General features: G+C 45.2%; 1 non-coding gene across 1 annotated transcript; it reads right to left on the reverse strand.

Annotated features, from left to right (window-relative positions):
- Nucleotides 1-646: 646 nt before the first annotated feature.
- LOC142485656 (U1 spliceosomal RNA) lies at nt 647-806 on the reverse strand. The gene has a single exon (XR_012798667.1). It is a non-coding gene; the product is annotated as a U1 spliceosomal RNA (small nuclear RNA).
- Nucleotides 807-7,174: the final 6,368 nt, after the last annotated feature.

Here is a 7,174-nt window from a genome sequence, read left to right on the forward strand (position 1 = left end):
GATAGATACATAGATAGATACATAGATAGATAGATAGATAGATCGATAGATAGATAGATAGATAGATAGATAGATAGATAGATAGATAGATAGATAGATAGATAGATAGATAGATGGATAGATAGATGGATAGATAGATACATAGATGGATAGATACATAGATGGATAGATACATAGATGGATAGATACATAGATGGATAGATACATAGATGGATAGATACATAGATGGATAGATACATAGATGGATAGATACATAGATAGATAGATCGATAGATCGTTTTTTTGCATCGCTCAGCAGATACATTTTTGCTGCTGCTGCTGCAACTCATATTATACAGTTCTTGGCCCTTTTTGTTTAGAATGTTTTTTTCATGAATTATATGTGTTTCCCTATTTCCCAATCCACCTGAATTTATTCCTAAATGTCTGCGCAGGTGCCTAATTGTCATTTCTCCCTGTTTGAGATGTTGCTACCTGGCTAGTTGGTGGGTGGGTGCTCCTTTTATGCCACAGTTATTGACCAGGCCCAAAGCCCAAGCAGTGGCAATAGCAGCTTGTCTGAACAAACACCTGTGCTGTGGGTGGTGGTGGTTGTTGTTGTTGTTGTTGTTGATTTTTGTTTCTGTTTTTTCTAACAGTCGAAAAACAGGGGAGAGCGCGCACGCAGTCCCCCACTACCAGAAATTGTGCAGTCGAGTTTCCCGCATGTGGGGAAATCGCAGAGGTCAGCTAGCTCCAAGTGCAATGAGCAAGCCTCGCCCTGGGAGAGCCACCTGCAGGATCGTGGCTTTTTTCAATTTTTTTTTCTATTAAATGTTTTTATTTACTTATTTTATTTAAATAAATGTATTTATCTACATCTTCCCTACCTTCTTGCACTCTCTCTGCTGCTGCTGCTGCTGCTGCTGCTGCTGCTGCTGCTGCATAAAAAGGGAGAGATGCCCAGTCCTGCTGGCAAACTTGACACTTTGCCCTTTACCAGCATGGCTGCTTACATGGCATTTGCATAAATATAGAAGCAAGCTAACACTGTCTGCTGCTCCCTGGATAGATAGAGATAGATAGATAGATAGATAGATAGATAGATAGATATTGTTTTTTGCAACGCTCAGCAGATAGTTTGCAATCTGTTGGTTTTAAATGCTGCTCTTTGTTACTTTGGAGCCTAGAAACTCTAGAACAGGGTTTCCCAAACTTTTTTCTCCGTGGCCCGGTTATTTTTATACTTCTACTTCGTGACCCACTAAAAATTTTATATCCTATACTGGCCTATAGGTAAAATAAAACAGATAAGAATGTCCATACAGAGAGACTGGGGGGGGGGGGTGGGAAGAGAGAGACCAGGGAGAGGGCAGAGAGAGACCAGGGAGGGGGCAGAGAGAGACCAGCGAGGGGGCAGAGAGAGACCAGGGAGGGGGACAGAGAGAGACCAGGGGTGGGGGCAGAGAGAGACCAGGGAGGGGGCAGAGAGAGACCAGGGAGGGGGCAGAGAGAGACCAGGGAGGGGGCAGAGAGAGACCAGGGAGGGGGACAGAGAGAGACCAGGGAGGGGGACAGAGAGAGACCAGGGAGGGGGACAGAGAGAGACCAGGGAGGGGGACAGAGAGAGACCAGGGAGGGGGACAAAGAGAGACCAGGGAGGGGGACATAGAGAGACCAGGGAAAGGGACAGAGAGAGACCAGGGAGGGGGAGAGAGAGAGACCAGGGGGGGGGGCAGAGAGACCAGGGAGGGGGCAGAGAGAGACCAGGGAGGGGGCAGAGAGAGACCAGGGAGGGGGCAGAGAGAGACCAGGGAGGGGGCAGAGGGAGACCAGGGAGGGGGCAGAGAGAGACCAGGGAGGGGGCAGAGAGATACCAGGGTGGGGGCAGAGAGGGACCAGGAATGGGGCAGAGAGAGACCAGGGAGGGGGCAGAGAGAGACCAGGGGGGGGCAGAGAGAGACCAGGGGTTGGCAGAGAGAGACCAGGGGTTGGCAGAGAGAGACCAGGGGTTGGCAGAGAGAGACCAGGGGGGGCAGAGAGAGACCAGGAGGGGGGGCAGAGAGAGAACAAGGAGGGCAAAGAGAGAGAGAGAGACCAGGGGCACCCAGTTCCAGTAGTCCCCGTGCAATAAAATGTCTAAAAGTGCTTGCAGTGCAATTGTTCTGAAAGTTATTTTTTTCTGCCTGCTTGGGGGGGGGGGGGGGGGGGATGCTGCTGCACTTACCCTGTAGTCGGAAACACAATGGAGCAGGAGCAGGCAGGTTCTCTTCTTCTTCAAGGCTTGCTGGAGTGAAGCTAGGGTTCCACAGCTTGTGCATGCTCTGGGCTTCCATACCCACCCACCTGACCTCCCTCCCCCCTGACCTGGTGCCGTGAAGATGCAGGAAGTGTTAGAGGCAGAGCTACTGCTGATTGCTTCTCTGCATGGGGTCCTGCACAAGTGCACAGCTAAGCAGCAGCAGATTTTTAGTTTTGTTTTTTCACGGAGCCTAGCAGAAGTGCGACCGCTCTGCCCTGTGTGCTAGCCATGCCCCCCGACAAGAGGTTTTTTTAGGCGACCCGGCATTTTGCTGTCGTGGCCCGGTGCCGGGTCGTGACCCACCATTTGGGAAACGCTGCTCTAGAACGTACTGTATACTCCCTTTGTGATATCATCACATGGGGTGGTCTGGCTACAGAGACCCATACATACCATGTAGAACTAGGGTGGGGAGGGGGTGAAATAAAAACCCCATATCCTGCAAGGAACGGCCATTTAAAAAAAAAAATGAATCCAGATTTGTTTGTAAATGTGCTGCTTTATGCAATATTTCAGAGTTACTTTTCGGAAAATAACAACCCCCCTTTCATTACAACAACCCATACATGTTGTTAATACATTTCATATTTCAACATTCAAATACATTTTATAATAAAGAAAAACTCTTTCCCCTCATTAACTAGCACCCTATGCAGGGACAAACACCTGTCCTGTTTTCCCTCATCCAACACATTCTCTCTCTTTCCAGCTCGCACACTCCCCATATGCTCTTCCTCCGACGGTCTCCCACCGGAGGGGAGCACCGGCCTCTTCTCTCCGATACTCCACCAAACGGACCCTCGTAGCACATTATTGCTCCTCACAATTACTTTCCCCCCTTTCCGGGAAGCTTTCTTTCTCTCTCCCTTTGGTAAGAGCATATGGGGTCGTCCCCCCTACACTCTCACCACACTCCCTTTCACTCCCAAAACACCCCTCAATTTCTCAATCTATTAACACATCAACATTTTTCCCTCTATATTTTTCTATACATTTTGCACAAACAATAATACATTTTCCTATCCCTATAAGGAAAACCCAGATAATCTCTCCTCTCCCCACCCTTTTATACATTTTTAACCATTTTATTCCACACTTTGGTTTCCATAATTCTCTTCCTTCATTTTCATCCAACCGCTTCACATCCAACATATAATATGTATACATTTTGCTCAGAACAACTCTCACACACACATTCACTCCAATCTCTTCTTTATTAAATATTAACACATTCCTTACATCCCACACCACTTCTTGTATACAGTTTATTATCTTCCACAACACGCTCCTCCTCTCCCCCTCCACCTCACACAACCCATACATCATCATATTGAATTCTAGGGTCCTGATCCCTATCAGTTCTTTTATCAGCTTCCCCAGACACTTCCATACCCTTCTGACAAAGCTACAATTCCAGAACGGATGGACCACATCCTCTACTCCTCCACACCCTTCTCTAGGGCATATTTCTGACTCTGCTAGATGTCTTTTCCTCTGGAATTCCCTTACGGGCAGGCAGCTGTGCACTGCCATCCAAGTCACGTCCTTCTGAGTGTTTGTCAGCCCCTTGTGATTTACATTCTTCCACATTATTTTTAAATGCTTTTCAACCAACCACCCAACACTTTTATACTCATCTCTTTCTATAATCACTCTTGTCATTTTCTTTGATCATCCCATAGTGATCTTTCTACCCCAACCAAATCAAACTCCCTAATAAATTCCTCTATTACCCTGTAATTTTCTGGTGTCTCAAAACAAAACGGCCTCCTCAGGTCTGTATTACACAACCCTAGTTTCCTCAGCATCCCCCCGCAGCATATCTCCCCATGCAGGTAGCTTTTGTTTCTTCCCCATTAATCAACTTTATACAAACTTGGATGTACTTTGCCCCCAAAATCACCTCCATCCTTGGAGCTCCTTTGCCACCTTTCACCTTCTCCTTACATACAATTTGTCTCACCAATTTTTCCTCTTTTGACCCCAAAAAAAACATAAACAGGAACCTTGTAATCTTTCTGATCCACTTTGCTGTGGCAGGGAAAACCATTCCCATGTAAAGTAAAATTGGCACAAGTACCGCTTTTGTCACCAATATATTCCCTTCTAAAGATAATTTTCTTAATGTCCAAAACTGGATTTTTCTGCTAATTTTTTTCCCTATCATTTCCCAGTTTGCCTCTCCTCTAAGATCCTCATCAAACAACACCCCTAATAATTTTATCTGTTTTTCTTGTACTGGAATCCCACTTTTATCCAGTTCCTGCCAGGCCCCAAAAGCCTTGCAGCTGCTTTTACTCCAATTTACTTTAAAACCTGAAGCCTGGCAGAAGATTTCCACATGTAACTGAGCTCTTTTAAGGGCCATTTGATTAGTACATACCAGAGTCAGATCGTCCATGTATCCTAAAACTTTTATATTTCTCCTCCCACTCCCAGGTATTTCTACGCCTCTTATCACTTTGCCACTTCTGATGCTCTGCAAAAGCGGTTCTATTGCGCATATAAAGGCCAAAGGTGACAGCGGACAACCTTGCCTCACCCCTGACTTTACCTGTATCCTTTCTGACAAAAACCCATTAACTAGGGCTCTACTAAATATATCCCTGTACAAACATTTTATCCAATCTACAACCTCCACTGGAATCCCCAGCTTCTCTAAAACCTTAAACAAAAACCCGTGAGAGAGGCGGTCATATGCCTTCTCAAAATCGATGTTAACCAAACCTAAAGCTTGCTTCCCTTTGTTACAGTGCCAAATCATGTCTCTAATAAGCCTTAAGTTCCCTGTTATCTGCCTCCCTGGCACAGCACACACCTGCTCCTCCTCTACAAGTTTGCTAATTACCACTTTAATTCTCAACATTATCAACTTTGCCACAATCTTGTAATCAGCATTTAACAGGGTTATAGGACGCCAATTTTCCAGGTCCCTTCTATCCCCTTTTTTGAGTATCAGGGTGATTATCCCTTCCTTACAGGATTCTGGTGTTCTTCCTTTTGTCATTATCTCTTTGCATAGATGTATTACCTCCGCTCCAATCACATCCCACATTTGCACATAGAATGCATGGGGCAATCCATCCTTACCAGGTGTTTTCCCTTTCCTCCCACTCCTTATTACTTCCTTTACTTCGTCCTCATTTAGTTCTCTCTTTAGAAACTCCTGATCTTCCTTATCTAATTTATTTTCAATGTTTCCAATCACATCTTTCTCTATATTGCTGTCTCTTTCTTTTTCCTTAAATAAGTCCCTATAAAACCCCTCACTTCCCTCAGCACCCCTTCTGTTTCCTTCACCTCCTCCCCCTCTTTATTTAGCACAGGGGTTAAGCTTGCTTTGCCAGAATAAGCTTTCTTAAAAAAGAAAGAGGTACATTTTTCATTTTTTTCCACTGCTTCCACTCTTGCATCATGAATGATTTTTTCCCCTTTCTCTTCTACTAATTTTCTAACCCCCTTCCTTTCTTTCTCTAATTCCTCCCCCACATCTTCCCCCATTTCTCTCAGCCTAAAAAGAAACTGTTTCCTTAATATTGCCCTTCTATATTCCTCCTCCTGCCTTCTTGCTTTTTCCACACCTTTTTGATGAAAAACTTCTGTGTTTTTTCCTTTACCCACTCCCACCATTCACTCACCCCCCAAATTCCCTCATTCTCGCCTTTAATCTAACATACATACATTCATACTGCTTCCTTACCCCCTCCTCCTCTAGCAAGGACACATTTAGTTTCCAAAAGCCATTCCCATGCCTCTCTATCCCCTCCAGTTCTAATTTGCATTGCACACACACATGGTCTGAGAACAGCACTTTTACCTCTTTCCATTCCTCCACCTTTACACCCTTTGGAATAAAAACATGACCAATCCTTGATTTTACCCCTCCACTCTCACTAACCCATGTAAACTCCTTTTTTCCTTCCCCCCACACTTTGAACGCATCCCTTAGACTAAAATCATTCAACATATTTTTCAACAGAATCCCTGAAGCATCTGGCGTGCTCCTTCCCCCCCCCCCCCCCCCCCCCTTTCCCCCTCATTAAGTATGCAGTTAAAGTCACCAATCACAAGGGTTTGGACTCTCCCTGGCAAAACTTTTTTAAAACTTCAAACAAATTCCTTCTTTGCCTTTCCTCAGGCAAAGCGTAAACATTAAATAATCTAAACATTTCCCCCTCCACTTAAACAAAACAAACATTAACCTTCCCGGTTCTATCACTTCATATTTCCAAATTTTAAACTCCTGTCCCCTAAATAAAACCCCTATCCCACTATTTCTGCTCTCCCTACTGCCAGACCATACAGAATCCCCCCAAACCCGTTCTTCTTTTCTTGGTGGGTCTGTGATCCCACATTCCTGCAAACAAATAATGTCATTTTTTTGCTTAGCCACCAAGTCCAAAATCCTCGCTCTCCTTGCCGGGCTTTTTAAGCTTCTCACAGTAAGTGCGGCTATTACCAAAGTCATTCAGCTTTTTTTGAGAGAACAAAAAACACAAAATATCACCAGTGGAGAAACCCCCCCCCCCCATACTTATCTTATGTCCTGGTTATCCTTGAGGGGGGCTCTCTCCACCTCTTCACTGTACCCCAACACCATGTTATTTGCTAAGCCTTCTTTCACAAAAGATTCGCTTTTCCCCCCTGGAGAAGCCTGCCCATCCGGCAGTCCTGAGTAGGTGGAAGTTTGTTTGTAAATGGTGCTCAAAGTGCTGGGGCTGTGTGAATGGAAGGGAGCATACACTGGTACATTTATATATAGGCAGTACTAAGCCTTAAGTGGGCATAGGATACCCTGAAGGTTGGGGTGGTTGTCCAAGGACACCCCCCCTTTCCTCATTGGGTTAGCCCCCAGTAATGTACTCACTTAGTATTCTCCTTCCCAGGGTCTCC

Source organism: Ascaphus truei, unplaced genomic scaffold (genome assembly GCF_040206685.1).
Source record: "Ascaphus truei isolate aAscTru1 unplaced genomic scaffold, aAscTru1.hap1 HAP1_SCAFFOLD_619, whole genome shotgun sequence".
Taxonomy (NCBI): domain Eukaryota; kingdom Metazoa; phylum Chordata; class Amphibia; order Anura; family Ascaphidae; genus Ascaphus; species Ascaphus truei.